Consider the following 25,579-nt stretch of genomic DNA (forward strand, 5'->3'; position numbering starts at 1 on the left):
CAGAACAGTTGAGAAAATTTATTGATTCAAGGAAACAGGGAACAACAGGTGGAATCATTGAAATGACATAAATAAGTGAAAGTAGCTGTAAAGTTAATCCTGCTAGGTTGTTTCCTATAAGTGTTTCTTGTTAAATATCTCCTCGATAGTCTCCACCCTCAAAGTTTGGGGTCTAATTGATACTTAGGATGAATTATTATGTTTCTTTTTGAAAATTTTTGGTTTCTTGTTATGCTATGAAATTGTATCATGTTTCTTAAGCAAAGTTTATCTTTGTGAAAATATCTGAAATTTAATAAAATATAAATTAAAAAAAAAAAAATCTGCTGCCTGAAACTTACCCTCCCCCGATCTGGCTGAGAGGACGTGTGGCGGTTCCACAGTGTACATGCACTTTTTTTGCTGCACTGGGGGGCAGCTTTCCCGGGGTGGGGGGGGGGGGGGCATTGCTTTCCAGCAAAGGTTCGCCCACGTTTTAAATCGACCCAAAAGTTTACAAGTGCAACCTTCAGAGGGAAAGCACACCCGCACTTTCCCTTTGAAATCCGGTGCACACTTCACAGATATAAAAAAAAAAAAATTCTGCGCCGAGGAGGGGCAGTTTGAAATTTGCCCCTTATTTATTTTCCCGTTTTGATAAGCTGCCCTACACGAATAGTTCAGGCAGTTCCCACTGAATGAGTAATGACAAGAGAGAAGGAGCAGGAATTCAGCATCAGGACAAGCCAGGTTTATACTTTTGAGATCAAATGAGATCAAATGAAATGAATAAATAAAATGAATTAAATAAAATGAATAAATAAATAAAATGAATAAATAAAATGAATTAAATAAATCTTAATAAATAAATAAATAAAATAAAATGAATTACGGGAAAGAATATTTGGGCATTCAGAAGAAAACGATTCATGCCAGGGACAGCCAGGATGATGATTACATTAAAAAAAAAAAAAAGAACAAGACAAAAATGTTCTCCAGCAAATTATCAGAATGCGGTTGCATAAGTAACTGAAACCAGCGAAACAACTTTTCACTGCAGGATCCCAGAATTTGTCTTCAATAAGAAGGAAAAGCCTTTAGTAAAATAGAAAAAAGTACCTTAGGGAGGCACTGGCAGGGTGGGAGGACCTAGATGGAGTTCTGTCAGGGCAATCCTGGATAGTAAAGCCTCTATTCTCCTCCCGGCTCACCTTAGGTTGGTTTTAGGGGGTCTTTTGGGGATGGAGGCCGATCTGAAAGATTGATGGGGACAATTATACACAGGAATAGGAGGGAGGAGGGAGCATGGGGGGGGGATACTGGAGCCCTTCCCAGTAACTCTGGTGCAGCAGGAGGGAGGGGGGACTAAGGAGGGGGAGGGGAAGGGCTGTTTCACCCTCTCCCCCAGTCAACTTTGAAGTGTAAGGGGAGGGAAAGGAAATTGTAGCTGAGGTGCTGCAGGCCCCTCAAGTAACTTTCACCATTGAGCAAGAGGGATGGGAGGATATGGCTGGCTAGATTTTGGTCTGCTCTGGCAGCACCTACATTTGATCAGCCAAGTTACGTAGTTTAGTGCTGCAGCTAGCGCTATCCGCCTAACTTGATCCCCCAGACCTAACCCTGCCTCTGCCACTTTTTAGATGCTCTTTTGAAAGAAAAAAGTCCCTAAATTTAGGCACTTGTGCCAGTCGATTTTCAAAGGTAGAAGTTTAGGCCCCTAAGTTTATGTACCTAAACCCTTTGACAATTGACATCCATGAGGTCCATATTCAAAAGATTTATCTGGGTAACTTTGGGAGCTGCCCAGATGCATTTTTTAGTTTAAAAAAACGTCCTCCTGCTCGCCATTTAAATGTTGTCCGAATAACTCATTACTCACACAAAACTATGCTGGGTGAAAAAAAAAAAAAGAGGGTGGTGACAGGGCATTCTGGAGGAGAGACTTAACTTCAGCCAGTCGGCACGGATATTCACCGCTATCCAGATAAAAGTGATCCTGGGAAATTCTGATCAAGCTGGTGGGCTGCGCTACACTTACTCGGATAAAGCTGCCGGGATAACTTTGACTATAGCAAGGTCTATTCAGGGGAGCGCCCATCCAGTTACGTTCTGCCGAATATCTGAGCAAAGTTAACCGGTTAACTTTCCCGCTCCCTGGCTTTCTCATTATAATCCTCTCTACTATTACGTGAGAAGCCACAGGATGAAGAACATGGTGGCACAAGAGGCCATATTGGTCCTGAAGAAACATGAAGTATTCGTGGGTTGTAATACTCATTATCCCAATTTAAAAGATATTTGTTTGATGATACAAATGAGGTTTTGAAATCATACCGGTCCCTTTATGCAGAGGTGTGACATCTGGAGAGGGGACTTAGATGATCTGGAAAGAATGGTTCTAGAATCTGGGATTTTTTTACTCGATTATCCTTAAATAAGTGAAGAGGCTATGCAATGACTTTGCCTTCATTGCGCATTCTTATAGTGCAACCATATATATATGTACCTTTTACTTTCATCTGCTCTTTCTACAAAAGGCAAGGAGCTCAAAGACAGACTAGCAATAAAAAAAAAAGTATAATAATTTGTACAAATTACTAGTTGTCTTCTACTGCAGTGGTTCGCAACCTTTTTTTCGGCCGGGACACACCTGACAGATGGTTCTCACATGCGTGACACACTGAACATGTGACCGTCACGGGGCTAAATGTAAACATACACTCTGCATCCACGGGAACCCCCTTGAACCCCAACAATGGATGTAGAGCAGAACTAGGGCATTACCCATAGAACTCACCATGCAAAAAAAAATATATTCTGGTTCTGATGACATCCCAGTAAAAGCAAAACAAACTGCCTTTACTACCAGGCACAATAGCCTTCCTTATGAAAAGAGAGCAATTTACCACTAATGCATATCCTATTGAGAAAACACAACAAATAAGATTGATACAATTGCCTACATGCTAGTAAAATACCTCACCTCGGTCACACACCCACAGAACTGACCTTCACCACAAATTATAAATATGGAGACAAACTGGAATGGAAAACAAAAAAAAGCCACTCTGCATGCAGTGCAATCCTGGAGAAATGGAAAGAGAAATACAGACCTAACACAGTCCCAGGATCTGCAATAATGCACACAAACTAATCTGCACAAAGTTACACCTGCATTATGGAACACATAACAACCCTATCTATGAAAAGGCAACAGTACAACTATTAAATCAGGTCCTAAACACTAATTCACCTCCTATTAGGAAAACAGAACAAGCCAAGCTGCTATAGATCCCCACACAGAAATAATGGTAAAACTATACTAATAAATGTTACAAAACAGCTAATGAACAGAATAATGTCAAACAATTAAAACTCATAAAAATTATTAAAAATTGTCCAAATATCAATAAAATATTTGAAAACAGCAAACACATCACATAATACTCAGTAATTAAAATGGCAGTTAATCAAGAAAAATAAACTTAAAATCCTACCTTTACTTACCCTCTCCAGCAACTCTCCTACTCCTTTCCCTTGAAAGCACATACCAGGAGCAGCAGCGGCTGCTGAAGATCTGTCCTCACGGTCCTCTTCTTTAGGGCCACAAGTCACTCACACACACACATCCCAATTAAACCCTTCGACCAGTCTCTGTCTCTCACACACACACACCCCAGTCACCTCCCTAACCAGTCTCTGTCTCTCACACACCCCCCAGTCACCTCCCTGCCGTGCTCACTGCTGCATCGGGGGGGGGGGGGGGGAATCCCATGCTTGCGACTCACTGCCGCTTTGGGGAATCCCTACTCTATCTCGGTTGCCTGCCGGTTTGGAAGCAGGAAATCCTGGTGCAGCTGGCCTCTTTTCTTTGTGGCTCGCCGCCCTGTTTAAATTTCAGTACTTCCAGTCCGTGGTGGCCACAGGGTCGGGCTTCTTTGCCACCATGGGGCTGGACACTGCCACTCCTCCCAGCCCCCCTCAAACCACCCCACCTCTGGGTTAAGAGATGCCTCCCTTCTTCCTGCCCCACCGGCCAATCAGAGGCTTCCTCCTCCCACTGGCAGGAAGAAGGGAGGTGGCTTCCGATTGGCCCGCGGGGGGCAGGAATAATGGAGGAGGCTTCTAATTGGCCCACAGGGGCAGGAAGAAGGGAGGAGGTTTCCCATTGGCCTGCAGGGGCAGGAAAAAGGTAAAGGGAAGTATAACTGGGGCTGTGGGACACCGGGAGCCGTGACACACCAGCTGGTGCTTGGCGACACATTGGTGTGTTGCGACACAACTGTTGAGAATCACTGTTCTAATGTACTATTAATTTTACTTCAACCTTTTTGTGTTATTTGTTTCCTAAATGACTATAGTTACTGCTGGAGACAAGTCAGATCTGGTAAAATCCACACATTTGAAATTATTGTTTTGTGCATTAAAAAATCTTAACAGAGGTTGAATTTCAGTCACAGTTTTTTTCCTGGTCATTGAGCCAGACAGTGAAAAAGAATGTGCTGGTTCATAAAAAAAACAAAACAATAATTTACCCATAAGAAAACAAGCCATTAGTAAGTGCAAATCATGTGTTGGCTTCTCTGTTTACATACATATTCATTCCAGCTTCAAACCCTTTCCTTTTACTTCCTCATCTTTCATACACCCATTTACGCTCAGGGCTGGTGTGCGTCAGTATAGGATGGCTCGCTGAATAACTCGGCTAGTAATCTGGGTAAAGTTATCTAACTAACTTTACATGCAACAAGCTATATATTCTGCATATAGTTGAACAACTTAAAAAGAAACAAAACAAAGTGACCTGCCGGGCCTGATCCTCCACTCCAACCCCTAAAATAAGTAAACAACATATTGGGGCATAGTGTTCGATCTCACCTCCCCCAAAACCTGCCAAAAAATTAAAATAAGTTGTGGGCCATAGGAACCTCAGGAGTTTCTCTTCTCCCCCCCCCCCCCCCCACTCCCTGATATGGAAAACACCACATGGTGATGATTCAGAGGAGCTGAAGCAAATTTCTTTGAAAATGGAAGAGCTAATAAATCAGACTGACAAATTAAAGAGTAACAAATCACCAGGACTGGATGGTATTCACCCCAGAGTTCTGATTTGCAGACCTTTCAGCGTTGCTGTCAGAGCAATGCCGGAAGCATTGGGGGCAGGTAAGAGACTACTGTTCCTAGCTGGGGTTTTGCTGATCCAGGGAGAGAGTCTTGAGGGGTTTGGGGGGCCCGAATAAGGGATAAAGGTTGCTAGTGGGAGAGGAAGGGAGAAGGAGCGAACTTGTGAGGAACTACTGAAGTGTCTTGTAAGACTGTGGGCCTGGCAGATGAAATTTAAAATGGACAAGTGCAAAGTGATGCACATTGGAAAAAAATGAAAACTATAAACTCTGGGTTCCATTATTAGCCAGGTAGATTTGGGAAAGCCACCAATTATCCCTCGAAGTGAGCAACAAGAAATGGCGTTCCTAAGAACATGGCTATACTGGGTCAGACCAAGGGTCCATCAAGCCCAGCATCCTGTTTCCAACAGTGGCCAATCCAGGCCATAGGAACCTGGCAAGTACCCAACCTCTTTGGGTTCTGCTGAGTACTGGCCACTGTGTGAGATTGGATGCTGGGCTTGGTGGACCTTTGGTCTGACTTAGTATGCCATATCTTCCTTAACAAATCCGCCACTCTATCGAGAGAGGCAATAGTTCAAGAGTCTAGAGTATCAGTGGTCACTATGACAATGCAACCAATTGGGACATTAACATTCAGCACATTATTTGTGCAATAAATGCTAATGCCCTCTCACTCCTTCCCTTCAAGACGGTCACATTCATACCATTTAAAAACTGCTTTCATTTTTAGACTGCATCTAGAAAGGTCTTCGGTTGCCACTGTGGTCCCACACTCATGTGGGACATCAAGTTCAAGGAAAGACCCCTTTGGATTTCTACTCTTGGGGCCTTGCTTATCTGTGTGGGAAGACCCACAGGTTACATCTTTTTCTGGTTTCTAGTTGCATAAGATGCTCTGGGTGAGGAAGACCTGGGATTTATCCTTTTCTGAGATGTCTGAATGTTTGTACATGTGCATTTTTAGAGAAGTGAGCATCGTAACACGATGTGATAATGCGGTAGGTTCTAAGGGGGTGGTGATTGGTGGAAAAGCACTCGGGGTGTGTGATTGGTGGGGAAAGGGTTGAGTAGGAGGTATACAAGGTGAAGGATTTTTCGGGAAGCTTGCCCTTTTGTTCCTGCTCTTTCTAAATGGGGCAAGTAAAGGAAAGGATCTCCAGGATGAAGTGTCCTGGAGTGCCCAGCCTATGGGCCGGTGGGCCTGGAAGCAGAGCTCTTTAGAATCTGTCCTTCGCAAGGGGAAGGACCCTCAGCCATGGCATGGAATCTCTCCCTAAGGAAAGCTCCAAGAGTCCAGAGTGTAGAAGTGGCGATTCCTTCCCTTAAAGAAAAAGGCCAGGGGAAACAGGAGCCTGGGGTGATTCTGACATGATGTGTGGAGGATGTCAGTGAACCCTACACTCTATGGGAATGGAGAAGTGTGGAAACCGAGGGGAGATCAGACTTCAAGAAGTTGTGACTAGTTCTGGGAAATTAAATTGCATGTCCACTTTGGATACAAATTTTGGTTCGGTAGACCAAGGGAGAAGACTGAGTGTGCAAAGATTATTGAATAAAGTTTAAGGGGGTGAACTCCATTCCTTCATAGAGCTGAAACTGGGATTAAACCTGAAGAAGAATCTTGGAGTGTTGTACCCATCTCGTTGTGTGGGGAGGGTACGGATTTGGAAGAAGAAAGTGTGATGTGATAGGAGTAAAATGTGATATTGGGAGATCTAAATGATTTTCGAGTGAAGGCATAACCCTTTAAAATCCATCTGCGTGCGCCAAGTCTATTTTGCATAGGGTTGGTGACGCGCGCAAGCCCCGGGACGCCTGTATGACCTGGGGCTTGAAAAAATGGGTGGGGAGTGGGTGGGCTGGGAGCGGGACCAAGGCCTCCGGCACAGCGGTTGTGCCGGCGCGCGCAACCTACGCCTGCCCAGAGGCAGGCGTAAATAAAGAAACAAAAGTAGGGGGGGATTTAAATAGGGCTGGGGGCGGGTTAGATAGGAGAAGGGAGGGGAAAGTGGGGGGGGGGGGGGGAGGGAACAGGGAAAGCCATCGGGGCTCCCCTAGGGCTTGGCGCGCTCAAGGTCCCCCTTACGCACGCCGACCCTGGATTTTATAACATACGCACGGCTGCGCGCGCATGTTATAAAATCGGGCGTAGATTACAAAATCTGGCTCTGAGTCATAAGGAGTACCATGCAGTATGTGTTTGGAAAGAGATTTTAATCCTGACTGTTGTATCCCATGAATTCTGATTACTCAGTACTGACATTGTTACCCTTTACTGCAATGTGTATAGATGCTGGCTAGAAAACCCAGAAATAAAGTTTAAGAGTTGGTTTATTTGATACTTGGATGTGTTGGCAGATGCTTTATTTGTGCCAGCAGTATGAAATAGTACTGGGGCCAGAGATCATGGAGGGAAGGATGTGGTCCTCCCTATCTAGTCAGTAGAAGAGCTGAGAGTTACACTGCTGTCTCGTTTCTGGTTCACGTCACTTTCTGTATGGCCAACATTGTTGAACCCACTTAACAAATCTGGGAGAAAGACCCTTCTACAAAAAAAAGGAATTCCTCCCATCATTTTATGAACCCTTTTAGATGAGGGCAGAGTTATATTTGTTATCTGGGGATAGAATGTTACTACTGAGGAGTATACATTATTTTATTTCAAGGTATGCCTTTAACTGGGAAGACTGGATAGGCTGTTGGTCTTTTTCTGTTGTCTTCTATTGTGTTAATATACATTTACTGAACATAGGAAATCTGTTCATTTTTCTGAAAATTTCAATTACAGAAATTTAACGGTCTAAACTTAAAATGGTGATAAAATACATCGCTTTATTTATTAATAGTTAATAAGGCATGAGGCATGCACATCTGTGGTCATTTGCCACATCCTTCACAAGTTTAAAGGGCTGTTAACAAACAGCTGTCATTAAAACAATATACTTTAATTATGTTAAATATTTGATGTAACTGTATTAACTCCTTCTTTGCTACTAAGGTCTTATGTTTTCTCATTGCAAAGTCTTCTATGGGGAGGATTTGGAGTAGCAGAGTAAGGAAAGGGGATACAATGGAAACCAAAGGCAAAGCATGAAGACAAAAGTAACACAGAGAAGGGACTTGGGGTTGGCTTGCACACTGTCGAGTGTGGACCACTTCAACTGAAACCCAAACCTAAAGTCATACTGAAAACTCACAACAACAAAGATTCTTCTCTAATCTCTCTTCACTTCTCAAATTACAGTTGAAGCTTTAGAAAAGCTTAATTTAATAATGAACTTCCTAATGCTAGCTCTTAAAAGGAAAATATTTCAAAAGTCAGGTTATGTTATTGTCAATGTCTAACTCTTGTCTAGTATAGATTATAAAAAGGTCACTGGAATATTTTTATTAGCTTCGTCAAGAGAGTTGGACTCATACAAGAGTTTAAAATGCTGTGGAAGATCTAACAATGGAAGACACAGTGAAATTTTAAATGAAGGGAAATACGGGAAGATGATCATGTTCCCATTCCTCTTTCTTGTTAAATTTTTACATCAGAAGGTTAGAGAAGGTTGAAGGTTATTACAGCCTTGCAAATCAACCCTAGTTCATATGGTCTATCATCTTCATGAACATACTGTTGTACATGCCTCTTTTTTTAAATCAGTCAAGAAAATAATGTGATTCCTATATCCCAATTCTTGTGCATATTTCTGAAAATTAATTTTCCATTTTAATAAACTTTTCATTTTAATTGAATAAGATTTGTGCTGAATTGTTTTGCTACGTGTTGTACATCGCTTAGAAAGTTAGGTGATTAACAAATGATTTTAAATAAATTTTAAACAAATACATTTACACAGGAAATAGTGATCTGCAGTAGTTGTGACCCGGACTGACCATTACTGGAGACAGGATGCTGGGCAGGACCCTGGTTTGACCCAGCATGGCATATATTATGTTCTTAGACACTAAGCTAAATCTCTGGGATTTATCCTTCCAGTAATTTTAATAATAAAGCACTAGCTCTAACTTTAATATTTTATTTTATATGTTAATATTTATTATCATCTACACACTAACAAAATAGCTTCAAAACTAGAGGAATAACTGAACCATCTGGCTGCCTACTGGTGATCATATACTGTACATAATGCTGAGTCAGTAATTAGAGTTTATGAGATTACAACATAATCTCTGGATTAACGCACTGAAAACTCATGATACTGCCCTCCTGGCTGAAATCCATGTTCCAATTCAACTCTTTTTACCAAGCGATCATGAACTGAAGCTGGACAAAGATGTGGCTTAAATTCTACCTGCATAAGTCATTACGCAGCTAGAATTTAGCCGCATAAGGCTCTGAATATAGCCAGGTAACCATTTAGATGGGTAACTTTTCAATAATCCATCTAAATGACTTTTGAATTTCAACTCCAAAATAAATACTAAGAAAAATAATGAGACTGTAAGCTTTGAGGTCACTTTTTCTTAGATATCTGGCCAGCTAAGTGTAATGGAGTGCCCCTTTAGCCTTAGGAAAGTGGCCCTACCATTTGCAATCATAGAGAATGTGGCTTTACTTGTTCTGAGTGCCCTTGGTGTGATAGAGGTCTCATCAGATTCCGCCTGTTGATGATATCAGGTTAGTATCGGTGAAGGTAACTTTGAAACAGCGGTGCAGGTGTATGTGAACGTGCGAATGCTGGCTCGTGCGAAAGGATGTGGCCATTTAATAACATACGCTGATATACGCATCTATGGTATAAAATAGAATGCATGCGTGTACATGTGCACAAAATGTTTTTATGGACGCATGTATGTGCACGCAAATGCTGCCTGTAACGCATAAGTGGGGGAATTTTATAAGGGATGCATGCCAACGTCATAGGGAGTTTTCCAAGTTCACCCAGTTAAGAGACAGTACTAACCAATCCCCCTAGTTTAATAGTTTCCCTTTCCTCCTGTTAGCCCCTACCCTTAAAACCTCACTTATTAGCATAGACTTTTCTCACAGGACAAGCAGGATGGTAGTCCTCACATATGGGTGACATCATCAGGATGGAGCCCAATCACGGAACACTTTTGTCAAAGGTTCTAGAACTTTGACTGGCACCTACTGGGCACGCCCAGCATAGCACCAACCCTGCAGCCAGCAGGGGTCCCCCTTCAGTCTTCTTTTTTCCGCACAGCAGTAGCCACGTGGTTTAAGGAGCTCTTCAGAGATTCCTGACAGGAATTTTTCCTCACAGAACTTCATCAAAATTTTCAAACAAATTTTACCCCACAGGGGTCCCTTTATCGATATCTTTGCTCCGCGGTCGAACAGTAAGCTTTTTACTCGCTTACTGTTGATTCCCATCGAGTTTTTCCCTCGCGGCCTACTGGCCATCGACCGCACCGCAGCTAAGTTTTGTCGAGTCCAGGGGCGGATTGATGGAAAATAGTGGCCCGGGGGATTTTTCTCCATACTGGCCCATGGGTACCCAATTACATTTACATATATAATTTACATATATATGTACACACCCCTATATTTCGGCATGGTCCTCCCGTATCAACACAGTACTATTTGCCAAAACTCAAAGAATAACAACCCCACCTATGAAAATGAATACCACAAGTATTACACCAGAATCCAAAATATCAATACACCTCCTATCAGGAAAACAGAACAGGCCAAGCTACTACAGATCCCTACAGAGAAGCCACATGCTAAAAGAATGCTTCATCTCAGTCTTTGCATGCAGAACACAAACTCTCACCAAATACAGAATAAAGCCACATAAAGTATAAATAGAAATGTGCAGACAAAAACTAAACTGTAAAACGTGTCACGCCAGACTCTATACAGTGCAACAATGGAAAAACAAAAATATCACCATTCCTCATGAAACAATCAATAAAATCAAGATATATAAATCATGAATCATAATTATAAAATCATACTAATAAAATAATTTCAAAACAGCTGATGAATAGAATATCCAATAATTAAAGACTCAAGCAAATTTTGAAACCTTTATCAAAATACCAATAAAATATTTCAAACAGAAGACATCACACACTACCCAATAATTAAAATGGTAGCCAGTCAAGAAAAATGAATTTAAAAAGCCACCTTTACTTACCCTCTCCAGCAGTTCTCCTACTTCTTTCCCTTGCAGGCCACATCAGAAGCAGCAGTAGCTGCTGAAGCTGTCCTCATGGTCCTCTTCCTTAGGGACCACAACCAGTATCTTCTCTCTCTCTCTCTCTAACACACACACGTCACACCCTCAAGACCAGTTTCTGTCTCTCACACACCAATCATCTCCCCAACCAGTATCTCTCTCTCACACACAAGCACACACATACCCCCAGTCATCTCCCTGTTCAGTTTCACACATACGTTGCCTCTCTGGCCAGTCTCTCTCAATCACACAATGCTCTCGCTCCCCTTACTTACACGCAGGATTTCAATCACACACATGCCCTCCTCTCACAGCCACAAGCCAGTCAAAAACATGCTCCATCTCTCTCTCGTACACACGCATTGACTCACACAAGCACCCTCCCTGACTCACATATACACCACATACACAGAAGCACCATTCCTTTCTCATGCACACACACACACACAGAAGCACCATTCATTTCTCAGGCACACACACACACACACACACACACACACACACACAAGCACCATTCCTTTCTCTCACACACACAATTCCTTTCTCACACACACACACACACACACACACAGAAGCACCATTCCTTTCTCACACACACACAAACACACACACACACACAGAAGCACCATTCCTTTCTCACACACACACAAACACACACAGAAGCACCATTCCTTTCTCACACACACAGAAGCACCATTCCTTTCTCACACACACACCCACCCAGAAGCACCATTCCTTTCACACATACACACACACACAGAAGCACTCTGCTGATCTACGGCCCCCAGCTGAACAGCTGGTCTCCGGTGGGGGTTAGCAGCACCGGTGTTCATTTTTTTGCCGCCGCCGGCCACGATTTTTATTTCTTTGGCCCCCGCTGGTCTGTAGCGGGGGCTGGCTGGGCGGTGCCCATCTTCATTTTTTCGGCCCTCGCGGGCGTGGTCTCCCGCGGGGGCTGTCTGGGAGGCGCCGGGCCGGCCCATCTTCTTTTCTTCGGCCTCCGCCGGCCTCGATTTTAATTTCTCCGGCCTGGGCTGGCTGGGTACAGCTACCACCTGTGTCGGCCCTGCTTCGAGGCGGGGGGGGGGGTTTATACTATTATTACTTCAATGGGCCTGCGAGGCTGCAATCACCAATTCGCCACCTACCTTGAATTGATGGAGGTCACTGGGCTGAGTGCAGGCTGCACGCGGTCGAGACCACGTGACCAGCTAGACCGGCCCACCGGGGGAAGTCCGATCCCCCAATAGGTCAATCCGCCCCTGGTCGAGTCCATGGCGTTGGGTTTCCGTCGGTGCCCTGACTGCACTCGAACGATGTCCATCACTGACCCTCACACGGTCTGTGGATGTGTTTGGGGTCCGACCATGATGTCCTTACTTGCACCAAATGTGCTCAAATGACACCAAAGGGTCGCAAGGCTAGGCTGGAGAAGATGGGACTTCTCTTTTGGCCAAAAACCCCGACTCCATCGATAGCTTTGACGTCGTCTGAACCAGTACCATCTACTTCGTGCCAACACCGGGAAACCGCTGCTGCCCGACCGGCTTCGACGACTCCGTGGGTGTTGACCCCCTTTGTTCCTCCTCGGGAGACAGACAGAGGAGAACATCAAGAAAAACATCGACATTGCCATCGAAAAGCTCAGGCCATCGATACAGGCAAGCCCTCGGCATCGACGTCGTCTGAGCCACCGACAAAGGCCCTATCCTCTTCTGTCTCTGGGTCACCGAGGCGTTCCCCACCTGGACAGGTGCCGGGATTCACGATTTCACCATCACCGGTGGACCCTCCAGCTACGCCAGTGGTGCCTCCTACTCCGGAACCGGGTATCCATGCCCCAGGTTTCCGTGAGGAATTCGATCAGATGATCCAAGAGGCCATCGGTAAAGCACTCCAGGGGTTCAAACCTCCATCGATGCCGGTGCCGGTTCCTGCTCTGGCCACCGATCTGATACCCATGGCGCTTGCACCTCTCTGCCATCTCACCTGGAAGGTGATTTTTCTTTTGGCGATCACTTCTGCTCGCAGAGTTAGTGAGTTACAGGCCTTGGTCACCTACCCGCCTTACACTAAACTTCTGCATGATAGGGTAGTACTCCGCACTCCCCCTAAGTTTTTACCTAAGGTAGTATCGGAGTTTCATAACAATCAATCCATTATACTACCCACCTTCTTTCCCAGGCCTCACTCAAACACAGGAGAACGGGCTCTGCATACCTTTGACTGTAAACGTGCTCTAGAATTTTATCTAGACCGTACAGCTGCCCACAGGAAATGCACTCAATTGTTTGTTTCCTTCGATCCCATCAAATTGGGCAAACCTATGGGTAAGCAGACTCTCTCCTCCTGGTTAGCGGACTGTATTTCCTTTTGTTACCAACAGGCAGGCATTCCGCTTCGAGATTGTGTTAAAGCACACTCTGTCAGGGCCATGGCAACATCAGTAGCGCACCTACGCTCGGTGCCGCTTGCTGACATCTGTAAGGCTGCTACCTGGCGCTCCCTCCACACCTTTGCAGCCCATTTTTGTTTAGACAAGGCCAGCAGACAAGACAACTTATTTGCGAACTGAGGTACCAACATCCTTCCACCAACCCGGTAGGGTTCAAGATGCCCTCTACCAAATTCCACCCCAGTTCTTGTGCCTGTTGCACATCTTTGGGTACATTTGTTGCATTGCTCGGGCATCTTCAGCTCGGTACTCACCCATATGTGAGGACTACCATCCTTCTTTTCAAGTGAGAAAGCAGAGTTGCCTACCTGTAACAGGTGTTCTCACAGGACAGCAGGATGTTAGTCCTCAAGAAACCCGCCGGCCACCCCGCGGAGTTGGCTTCACTTACGTTTTCTTATTTTATTTTTTGCACGTACTTTTTACTATAAGACGATACCGAAGGGGGAACCCTGCTGGCTGCAGGGTTGGTGCTATGCTGGGCATGCCCAGTAGGTGCCAGTCAAAGTTCTAGAAACTTTGACAAAAGTGTTCCGTGATTGGGCTCCATCCTGATAATGTCACTCATGTCACTCCATCACACCCCCTATTACATAACTCCCCCTCCGACCCTTACCCTTACTCGGATTTCCTGATTTGACCACCTCTATGCTTGTCGATTTGGTACTGTGCACTAATTTCTGTATATAGTTTTAATGTAAATAGTTTTGATGTAAGGGCTCCCCCCTAATTTCAATTATATGTTTCCTAGTTCAGTATATTATCTGTTTTATGTAAGGGCCCCGCCCAATGGTTTTGTGTTCACTGTAAACCGATGCGATGTGCGAACGGTCATCGGTATAAAAGAAACGTTAAATAAATAAATAAAATAAAATATGCGAGGACTAACATCCTGCTGTCCTGTGAGAACACCTGTTACAGGTAAGCAACTCTGCTTTTTATTTTATTGCTTACATGCCATCCATAGAAGTAGTAAAGTTACGCAGCAGGGGACCCCGGTGTGCGCATAAATACTTGCGCGCACATTTCATGTTAAAGTCCCGGAATGTCCATGTCACCCTCTTTTCCCATCCAAGCTCCGCCCCTTTTATAGGATCTTCTCACTTGTGCACATACCGAGAGATACGCACAAACACTGGCGGCTTTTAAAATCTGCTTGGCACACACCAGCCAGACGTACTCGCGTAACTCCTGGCTTTGGTGTGCAGCGGGCTTTTAAAATTCACCTCAGTGTGTTTAGGAGGAGCACTGTGCCCCACTTGGAGGAGTAAAATAGTGATATAAAAATCTCTACTCCCACATTAAAGATGGGGAGGACTGAGTATTAAGCGGGTGATTAAGGAGTATTCTAAGCTCTGGAGTCCTATTAGTGTAACATAGTAATGATGGCAGAAAAAGATTAAATGGTCCATCTAGTCACCCCAGCTATTTGCTCATTGTGGTAACTGCCACTCCGTGGAGATTACCCCCCTGCATTTTGATAAGGGTCGTATCTGCCACTCCATGCAGGTTACCCCCATGCTTTCTGTTAAGGGTAATTACTGCCGCTCTGTGGAGATTAGCCCCCTGCATTTTGTTAAGGGTCATATCTGCCCCTCCATGCGGGTTACCCCCATGCTTTCTGTTAAGGGTAATAACTGCCACTCCGTTCAGGTTACCCCCATGCAGCAATGTTACCCCATCCCTTTCTTTATGTCTTTAGGGATCCGCAGTGTTTGTCCTATGTCAAGAGCCACCTCCCACCGAGGGGCTCCTTAGGGCCTATCTCCCCAGGAAAGGGTCCAGGCAGGTTGGAGTGGAGAATTTCACGGTGGAAGAGCCCGGGAGTTCCAGAAGAAAGAGGGAGTGCCCTGAAGAATTCGCAGGACCAGTGTACTGGGAGGTGCCAGGGCAAAGGACATCTGGCCTGGGAAAGTTCAGAGGCAGAGACTGATTCTGCTAAAATCAGCCTGAGACTCTACAGAAGAGAGAGAGAGAGACAGAGGAAAGGACTTGGGGGGGGCGGGGGAAGAAAGATTACAACTAACATACAGGTACTGGGAGGGCCCAGAGTGGAGAGGGTACCTGTCCCAAAAAGCTGACTTATTCTGGGATGAAGAAAAACTGTAATTTTTTTTCCTTGCTGTGGATTTTGCTGCAATATTGGTGTACTACTTTATGTTTTGCCGCCAGTTCTATAATTAAAGATTTTATTTCAAGCAATAGCTTAGAGTAGTATGAAGAATATTTTTTTTTTTTTTTTTTTTACTGAACAAGTATGCAGAAGAGCTCCAGAGAAATAAATACTTGCATCGTGCCAAGCGGCTTTTTTTCTGAAGCCTGTTAAGGTATTATATATACAGGCAACGTATGGAGGTGAGCTTGGAAGTTGTTGTTTTTTTTTTCCTCGGGTAAGTGGTACCCAAACAAATGGGACTGCTTCTGTGTCTTTGGGCTACATTTGCTTGATCTCAGATTCCATCTCTTGGCACTTGAGGATAATCTCCTTTCTCTCCATACATATAGTGCAGACCAGTCACTCACTGCTGACGCTTCTATTCATGCTGCTGCTGCCGTTTTCTCCTTTACTGCCATGTCTGGCTTTCTAGCATCAAGCGTTTCATTGGTCTAGGAACGAGTAATTATATTCTGTGATTTATGAGAAGAATATATATATATATGTAAGATAGAATGACATTAAAATAAAAAAACTGGAAGAAGGACCATGGGCAGAGCTGGGCCTCAGCCCTTGGGGTGAGGAGGAGGTGAAAGGAATGGGGGAAGGAGGGAGGAGTAGGAGAAGGAAAGAGAACTGGTGATGGGGATAGGAGAGGTGGAGAGGATGGGAGTTAGGGAATATTGAGAGGGGAGGAAAGTCATGAATCTGGGATGGCAGAAAGGGAGAGGGAGGGAGGGAGGGTAGGATATGTTGGTGGGCGGAGGGGAGAGGAGAGCAGGATCTGAGCTTCAAGGGAGAGGGAACCTGAACTGCAGTGGAGGAGAGGAGGCGAGGGTCTCTACCGCGCTCCGGTCCTGCTGCGACCGCAGACGCGTGCACACCCCCCTTCTCCCTCTCTCACACAAATAACACCGTCCCCTTCCTCCCCAGGCCGATCCAGTCTCGTCTGCCCAACAATCCCTATTCAGCCCCTCCGAGCCTTACCAAGATGATCCCCCCTGTGCTCTGTGTGCCCCCATCCTGGGAGGGGAGGGGCTGGGCCAGGATGCTGAGTGGGATTCAGTACAGCTGGAAGGGAGTAAATCTTCGGCCAGTCTGCTGCAGGCGCCCCCCCCCCCAACCTTAGGGCACAGTCCTAGTGTGCCTCTTGGACAAATCCAGGCCAGGTTATGGGAACAATTAACATGGAGGAAATAATGAAATAATGGTACTGCATGTGGAGCATTAGTAGGCCATGGACATCATGGTTCGGACTTTGTCTCTATGTATAACGATTACAAGGATTCATGCACCATAAATCCCTTCCCTAAACATCTTATTATCTAAGTGGGTACTTGAGGCACAGGACTGAAGTGACTTGCCCAGGGTGTGTTAACAGGAGAAGTGGGATTTGAACACGAGCTTCCTTGGTTCTCTGTCTACTGTTATAACCATTAGGTTACGCTTCCTCCCTTAGGTGTAATTAACCAGATTTAAGTACTTATTTTGATGTGTATCCCTGTTAAGGAGCATCGCAGAGATCGCTATTTCTCCTAGAAGACCCAACAAATTATTTTCCTTAATTATCATGTAGAATTTCTATGCATGAGCAGCGATGGCGATTTGCTGCAGGTTGGAAGCAGGAAACATGACTTAGATAAAAAAAAAAAAAAGATTTAACCCATTGGTCAAACTGATGAAGCCATTAACGGCTTGGGACATCGGGGACATTTTAAATTAAGTTTGGTGATACATCGTAATGCTATAATTCGCTCATAAACTGGGATTTGTCTCTTTGAGAAACCAATCTGTGGAATCAGCAGCACATTTGCGTGGTCCTCAAGGCTAACAGTACGTTCACATTTTTTAAAAGGACTGTGATTTGGAAAGAAGGCAATCTGTCATCTAAGAAGAACTGGGGATATTTGTTGGAGCAGTACTGAATGAATAAACATATTTATCTTGGTAATTCTCTCTCTACACTGCTTCTATCTATGTCTCTAGAATACATCTCTGCAAAGGTTAGGTTTCCGGAGGCTTAAATTATTACATCACTCACAGACAATGAGATAAAAATGTGTAATTAACTCCTCAAAACAATGCAACCCTTTCTTTTTCACCTATGAAAAATAAGACAAGAGTGGATAGGTAAGGCCTGCTGGCAATAGCACAGTAGGTTTATGTTTCTGAATGGACTGCATGGCTTTCTTGCTTGATGGCCCTACTTAAAAAAAAATAATAATAAAAGTTAAATAAGCTTTTTGCCAGCTCTGGAGGGCCTTGGGAGGTGGATGAGGTTCCGCTTCACAAAAGAGAAAGTAAGAAAGAAGCTGGGAACTACAGGCTGGTTAGTCTGACCTCCGTGGTGAGTACATTGACGGAATCGCTGCTAATGCAAATGATAGTGCAGTTTCTGGAATCCAGCGGATTACTAAATCCGAGGCAGCAACGTTTTACCGGAGATGTATCTTAGGAGACAAATCTGGACATCTTTTTTTTGATTAGGTGACCAGAGAGTTTGATCAGGGGAGAGTGTACTTGGATTTCAGTAAGGCCTTCGAGACAGTTCCACAAGAGGTGGCTTATAAATAAACTAAGTACCTTTGCCCTAAAGTAACTGACTGGTCGAGTGGGAAGCGACAAAAGAGTATTGGTAAATGGAGTTCACTCCAAGGAGAGAGGCATTACCAGTAGTGTGCCTAAGGGATTGATCCTTGGACTGCTTCTTTTCAACATTTTTGCAAGGGATATTTTGGAAGGGCTGTTGGGAAAGTTGACATTTTGCAGATAAGACTCAAATCGACAATGGGGTAGACAGCCAGGAAGGGGTGGAAAACATGAGGGACATAGTGAAGCATGAGGAATGATTCGGAGTCTGGCAACTAAGATTTAATCACCACAACGGAAAAGGTGGACTGAAGCGCAGGAAACACACCAGTAAAAATAGCAAAAAGACAACTGCGTGATGCGATAACACTTATGAGTGGATTTTTGGTGAGGACAATAAATCAGACAAAGTAATAAAGAAAACGAGTATAATACAACAAACAGCATCTATCTAGGCGACTGTTTTGTATGTCTAATTAGAACTCCTCTCAATTAAAACTATTCTAAAATTTAGATGCTGTTTGGTTGTATTATACTCGTTTTGTTTATTACTTTGTCTGATTTATTATCCTCACCAATAATTCACTATAAGTGCTATCGCAGCACATATGTCTTTTTGCTAACTAAGATTTAATGCCACAAATTACAGAGTCATGCATTTGGGATGCAAAAACCCAAGGGGCAGATTTTATAATCTGCGCACGCGGGGTACATTTGTGCGCGCTACCTGGCGCAAACAAATGTACACCCGATTTTATAACATGTGCGCGCTGCCACGCGCACATGTTATAAAATCCAGGGTCGGCATGCACAATGGGGTGCACACTAGTGCACCTTGCGCGTGCCGAGCCCTAGGGGACCCCTGATGGCTTTCCCCATTCCTTCCCCTCCCTTGCCCTATCTAACCCACCCCCCAGTCCTACCTAAATCCCCTGCCCCCGCTCCCTTCCCACCCCTTTTTCAAAGCCCCGGGACATATGTGCGTTCATGAATCAAAAGTGGGATTTGGAGGTGATCATATTTGATGATCTCTAGGTGGCCAAACAAGTAGATAAGGTGATGGCAAAAGCCAGAAAGATCCTTGGCTACACAGGGAGAAAAACAGCGGGAAAAGGAAGGTGATTTTGCCTAATGTAAAAGTCCCTGGTGAGATCTCATTTGGAATACTGTTTACAGTTCTGGAGCCCCCACCTTCAAAAGTATATAAAAAAAACAATGAAGTTGGTCTAGAGGGTGGCTGCTAAAATGGTCATTGATCTTCTCTGTAAAGCATATGGGGACAGACTTACCACATCTAAACATGTATACCTTGAGCAGAGGTTCTCAACCCTGTCCTTGGGGCATACTTAGCCAATCAGGTTTTCAGGTTATCCAGAATGAATATACGTGATAGATTCGCATGCACTCCCTCCGTTGTATACAGATTTTTCTCATGCATATTCATTGTGGCTATCTTAGAAACCTGACTGGCTAGGTGTGACCCGAGGACCGGGTGAAGAACCCCTACCCTAGTGGACAGCTGAGTTGGGGGAGAAATGAGAGACATTTAAATACCTCCAAGGTATCAATACATAGGAGACAGGCCTCTTTGAACAGAAAGGAAGTTCTGGGTTCATGGAATGGGGTTGGGAAAGGATAATCTAAAGAAGTATTTCTTTACAGAGAGGATGGTGGATGCATGGAACAGCCTCACAGTGGATATGGCAGAGACAAGGACAGTGTCTGAATTCAAGAAGGCATGAGACAAGCACAGGGGATCTCCGAGGGACTGGTAGGGACTGTGAATGGGCAGACTAGTCAGGTCAGCTGTCCTCTGCCTGCCATCATGTTTCTAGGTTTCTGTAATCTAGAAAAGATATGCAACCTTTCTGTCTTATGCAGTGCATATTTTGAAAGTGTCATTTTTGTAAAGGAGAAATGTGTTACATATACACACAGAAAGAACGGTTTTCAAAGTCAATTACCCAAGCAAATAAGCTTGTCTGAAAACTGTCTTCCTTAATCTGGCCAAACGTGCACATGATGCACGCTTCTAGCCGGAGTAAGGGGAGGCATTCCCGGGGAGGTGGGGAAAGGGCAGGATAGGGAAAGAATGCATAGAGGTTTGGTTTTCATATCTATGTGCATTGTCTTATAGCAAATTTTGCTTGCAGAAAAAGCAGATGCGAAGTCATGGGCATTTTGTACCTACAGATTTTTTAGGCATGTTTCCCTTTTGAAATTAGCTAAAAATATTGGCAGACTATGCAGCCACAATGGCTTTCTGGAAACTTCCCCCATAAAGTCCCCGGAGGACCAGACCATGGTGTGGAGCACAGAACAGATTATTCTATGGCCTTTATGTGGTCCATTAACTGCTCTCAGACCTGACGTTTCAGAGCTGACCAGGCAAAGAAAATCTGGTCCCGAGGATCTATTGCTAGAGTATTGCTCAGAATTTCCTTGACATTTTTTGGATACTTTTTCAGAGAAATACTCAACCAGTTTGAAATTCCCAACAAAACATAAAAGCCTGAAAACAGCAAACTACGAAAGCAGAGGGGCCAGCAAAAAATTTAATTCTGTATCCAAAAAAAATGGAAGGATTAGTAGTCTCATGGAGGAATATATCAATCCTCAAAATCTGACATCCATCCAGCACTTTGCTGTAGTCCTATTTAATGTCCTGTTGGACAGCCGACCCTTGCTAGAGGTTAACAACTTTCCAAGACAGGACTTTGCTGGCAGGCTTTACGTTATAATACCACACCCTGACAGCATGTGCCGTGATGACTGGGTTCAGCCCAACGCTGTAAATGGGTCGCATGGCTTTTCTCGTTCGTTACTGGCTGTATACCCAAGCTCTACGCAGACTTTTCACTGTTCATTTTACTTACTGAGCGACGAAAAATGAAGTTCCTTTTGTACAACAATTAGTAGACTGGGAAGCATGTATTAGATGCCAGATTCAGCGCGCGATAAAAGGTTCCTGGCAAAATGTCCCCGTGCCTTCTGCAGGCACTTGATTCTTTGTGTGCCGTCTTTTCTCCGACACCCAATGCAGCCAAACAAAACCCTGTGTCACTTTTTAATTACGAGTGCTATTACTCTCATACTCATTTATGGACACCTGGGTGCCTACTTTTTTTAAGGCAACTGTGTGCTGTCCAGATGCTCGTTAATCACACAGTTCACTGCAAGTCTTGGCAAATTATCTTCACTGGTCCAAGAAGGACTTTCCTGTTTTTTCATTTCTTTGAGAGAGCTGCTAATGAAACCTGCCATGCTCTGAACTTGGGGGCTTCTATTTTTAAAAGGGAACAAAACAAAAAACCTTAGCCAGTTAGCTACACTGTGCACTGACTGCAGCCCAACCTCTAAATTGAGACAGCTGGAAAGATACAATAAACCAGAGCACTTGGCAAAAGAATAAGCTCACAACTCACTGAGATATGTGCGCAAGTTGGCCAACTGTGCGAGCATTTGTTTAGCGATCTATTTTTGATTCTCGTGATTTTTGCGTGCCTTTACCTACCTCCCTCCCCCACAGGCCAGCCACTGCAGCAATAATTCCTTTGGCCAGTTACCACAGACCGCAACTCCCTTTGGAACTTGGTACATATGCGGCCTGAGTATGCCCAACAGGTGTCACCGGAGTTCCCTCCCTGGTCCAAAATGTTTTGACCTGGAGCCCACAGTGGCCAGTGCTGAAGGGGGTCAGATATTTAGCTCACTCTCAGTTTATGGTCCCGTCCTGCTCAGGCAGTTTTATTCCAGGACTGTTTTTACTGGTTTATTTATTGGAGTTGCGGAAACACATACTTAGCACTGCTGTGCCCATCGGTCACAGACGACTGCGAGCTTTGCTGCTCACCTCTCTTTTCCCTGCTACAGCGATTCTCAAGGCCTTGGCCTGCAAACGCCACCTTCCTCAGTGTCCCCGGGACGGCATGGGTGATCCCGTCGGCCATCTTGAGTTGGGGATTACTTAGGGTGCGTGCCAGGCCCTCTCTTATTCACGTCATGGCGGGAACCTCGGGGGCATCCCCTCCGCATGACGTCACCCGCCAGAAGTATTTAACCCATCCAGCCTATGCTTCTTACGAGTTAGCAAGGTCTTCCTTCTTGCTTATTCCACTCCTTTCGGAGATGCTACGCTTCGCTACCTGAACTGCTGCTTGAACATAGAATGCCTTAGGTACCCGCTCCTTGGGGGCCTTGTTACGTTCTGGCTCTCCGCTCCTCGGAGGGCCTTCCTGCCTGGAGATTCCTGTCATCCTTATTTAAGACACCGCCAGTTCAGCTTTGTGAGTACTATCATCGCTTCCACCATCTTGCTGACGGAACCGCTGGTGTACTCCGTGCCTCGGGCCACTACCATGCTCATCCCAGCTACCTTCCTACACTCCCGAGTAAGTACCATCATCTACTTCGCTCCACTGATCTTCTGCACCTCTCGGAACTACTACTCGCTGATCCTCGGCATACCCCGCGCTGTGGGCCACTACCGGATCCACCCTAAGGGATACCATCTGGAGAGGTGTTCCCTGGCGTACCCCGTTCTGCGGGCCACTACCAGGGATATCAACATTGAGCATCCTTACTACTCTGGACTGTGTCTTTTCTTCATGCTGTGGGCATCACTCACGATTCCAGTACAATAAAATCTCTTCTATCTGTGTCTGTCTCTGCTGAGGCCACGCCCATTGTAGTGAGTCTCCACAGGGCTCCTCCCTGTGGGTGGAGTCAGCTCTCACTATGATCCAGGGTCCACAACCACACTAGATCATAACAAGCACATAACGTGTAAGTATCTAACTAAGAGGCTGAGGTGAATAATGGAGGTGTATTTGAGTTAAGAGCTGCAGCCTCTGTTACTTTTGTGGCTCAGGGAGCACTAGATGATATACTAGTCCCTTAGAGTGTATTGTTATATTTTATAATAGGAATGTCCTGGTTCAAAGGTTGAATCTTGAGGTTACAAGAAGTGGGTGGCTTCTACGGGAGGAGAGATGTGGCAGCCCTTGCCCCTGGAAGGATGATGGTTGCTAAGGTTAAAAGTTGACCTTACTCTTTACTATGGGGAAGGTTCTAGTGCTTGGTCCAAGGGACAGCTCCAGATGGTGTGTGTCAGTGAGTGGGCAATAACAGTGCATGGGTGGAGTGGTATAAAAGAGGGTGTTTTCGGTTTGGAATTGCCAGTTTCTGAGGAAGGCAATCTGGGAGCAGAGCCTGGAGGGTCCATGCCAAAAGGGGTTTGGAGAAAGGACATTTAGTGCTTCATCAGGAGAAATCCGGAGTGCAAATCACAAATGTAAGAGGAGCGGGGCACTTGGGGAATTCATTTCTTGACTGTTTATCAATCGCTTCACTGATTAAAAATTGCTCAGATTACAAGCTTGTTGGTGTGAGTACAAAGAAGTCGACTGAAAGCTCCCATCTGCTTCCAGCAGAGGGAAGAGAAGTGTAGCAGGAGTAGTGCTGGGGTGGGAATACGGGGAAGTTTTAAGTTTGGAAGTCGTATGAAGGAACTGTGTTGGTGGGGGGGGGGGGGGGGGCGCGTGAGGGCGGGGTGAACGCTGGCTGGATATAAGGGTAGGGGTGCCATTTGGTTATTTTAGCACAGAGCTCGGGACCAGCACTGGCCCAATGGCCTGAGGGGCTGCGCAGTCTCTGGAGCCGCTCCTGGCGTATAACGATTGGATTTTGAACCGCTTCAGAAGTGCGAGTACAGCAGCTGCTGTGAATTCTGTGCAGGAGAACAACAATTGAGACCACTTTGGGGTCGAGAGAGTGCGTGAAGAGACCCTGGGGTGAGATATGGGAAGGAGTGGAGAAGCGCTGGGGAGTTGAACCGGGGCCCCTGAGGTTCTGGGAGTGACTCTGAAGGTGAAGGCGCAGGGGAGGGGAGCCGGGGTTGTCGAAACTCTGAGAGCAGCCCTGCAGCGGTGCTGGGGAAAGAACTGGTTTTTTGGCGACACGACCCATTCGCTAAGAATATGGACGGTGAAATGGAGCTGTGATTTAAACCTGACGATCCTGCAGCTGCTGTTTAATAGTTCTACAATCTTTTTTTTTCCTTCTGTTGAGCAGAAGCGCAGAGTGGACACCGGAGTTTAGGGACCGTGTTCGATGGGAGCGCCATCAGCCAGTTTGGCCTTCCATGGGAAACCTGTCCCAGTCCGCGCTCCGAGGGACAGCGTACCTCACTTTGGAGGAGCTGCCCCAGTGCTCCCCAAGGCTGGGAAAGTGACCCCCCCCCCAGAAAAAGGGTGGGGGTTACGCTTTCATCCAACTGGGATTTTCAGCCAAAAGAACCAAATTCACACTTCTCCGGATGGCATGAATCTCATGCAGAAAAGGGATTTAACTGTCAGCAAAAAGCTGGATCCAATTTCTTTGATTTTTGCTTTTTCATTCAAACCCGCTTTATGCATTTTCAGCAAAATGAAACACGAAAAGAAAAAAAGATGAACTGGACACTTTTTTACATTACATTTCATTTCTCTTCTATATTTCTTTAGCTTTAATTCATGAGGTATTAAGGCACAGTGCTGCATGCTTTCAGAGACTGGTCCCTACTAACGGAAAACAGCTCTGCTTTTGCTCGAACACAGGGGCAGGGAACCCCCAGTCCTCAAGGGCCACGCACCTGTCGGCTTTTCAGGCTATGCCTAATGAATAAGCACGAGATATATTTGCATTATATCTGCGACTCTATCCCATGCCTCTTCGTTAGGGATAGCCTGAAAACCGGCATGGAGTGCGGCTGTCGAGGACCCCTCCTTTAAGAAAATCTCTTACTAGGTTAACATCCGCAGGTGGTAAATTTGGGCAAGGGAACATAAAAATCACACAGGCGACGACGACGGGCTTGAGCTTGAGATGCTGTGTTCTGCGAAAGCCTATTAAACAGAATGAGAAGTGAACCATTCATTAAACTGCAAGTGGTCCCTTTCGGCAAACGTCACAGGCACTATGCCGATTCCTGTAACTGACTGCGCCCGCAGGCAGTCAGGATGGATAATGACCTTTAATGCAGATTAAGTTCTCGTATCGGGGTAGTGCAATGTGATATCCGGGCGAACGATGCTAATCGCCAGTGCCCGATGCTGGAATTGGGAATAAAACAGCCGAG

At 45.2% G+C, this 25,579-nt stretch overlaps 1 protein-coding gene across 5 annotated transcripts in view; it reads right to left on the reverse strand.

Moving 5' to 3' along the window:
* Window positions 1-25,579, reverse strand: part of INPP4B (inositol polyphosphate-4-phosphatase type II B) — a 1,386,300-nt gene that overhangs the window by 31,784 nt on the left and 1,328,937 nt on the right. The gene's annotated exons all lie outside the window — the stretch shown is intronic.

This window comes from Rhinatrema bivittatum, chromosome 1 (assembly GCF_901001135.1).
Source record: "Rhinatrema bivittatum chromosome 1, aRhiBiv1.1, whole genome shotgun sequence".
NCBI lineage: Eukaryota > Metazoa > Chordata > Amphibia > Gymnophiona > Rhinatrematidae > Rhinatrema > Rhinatrema bivittatum.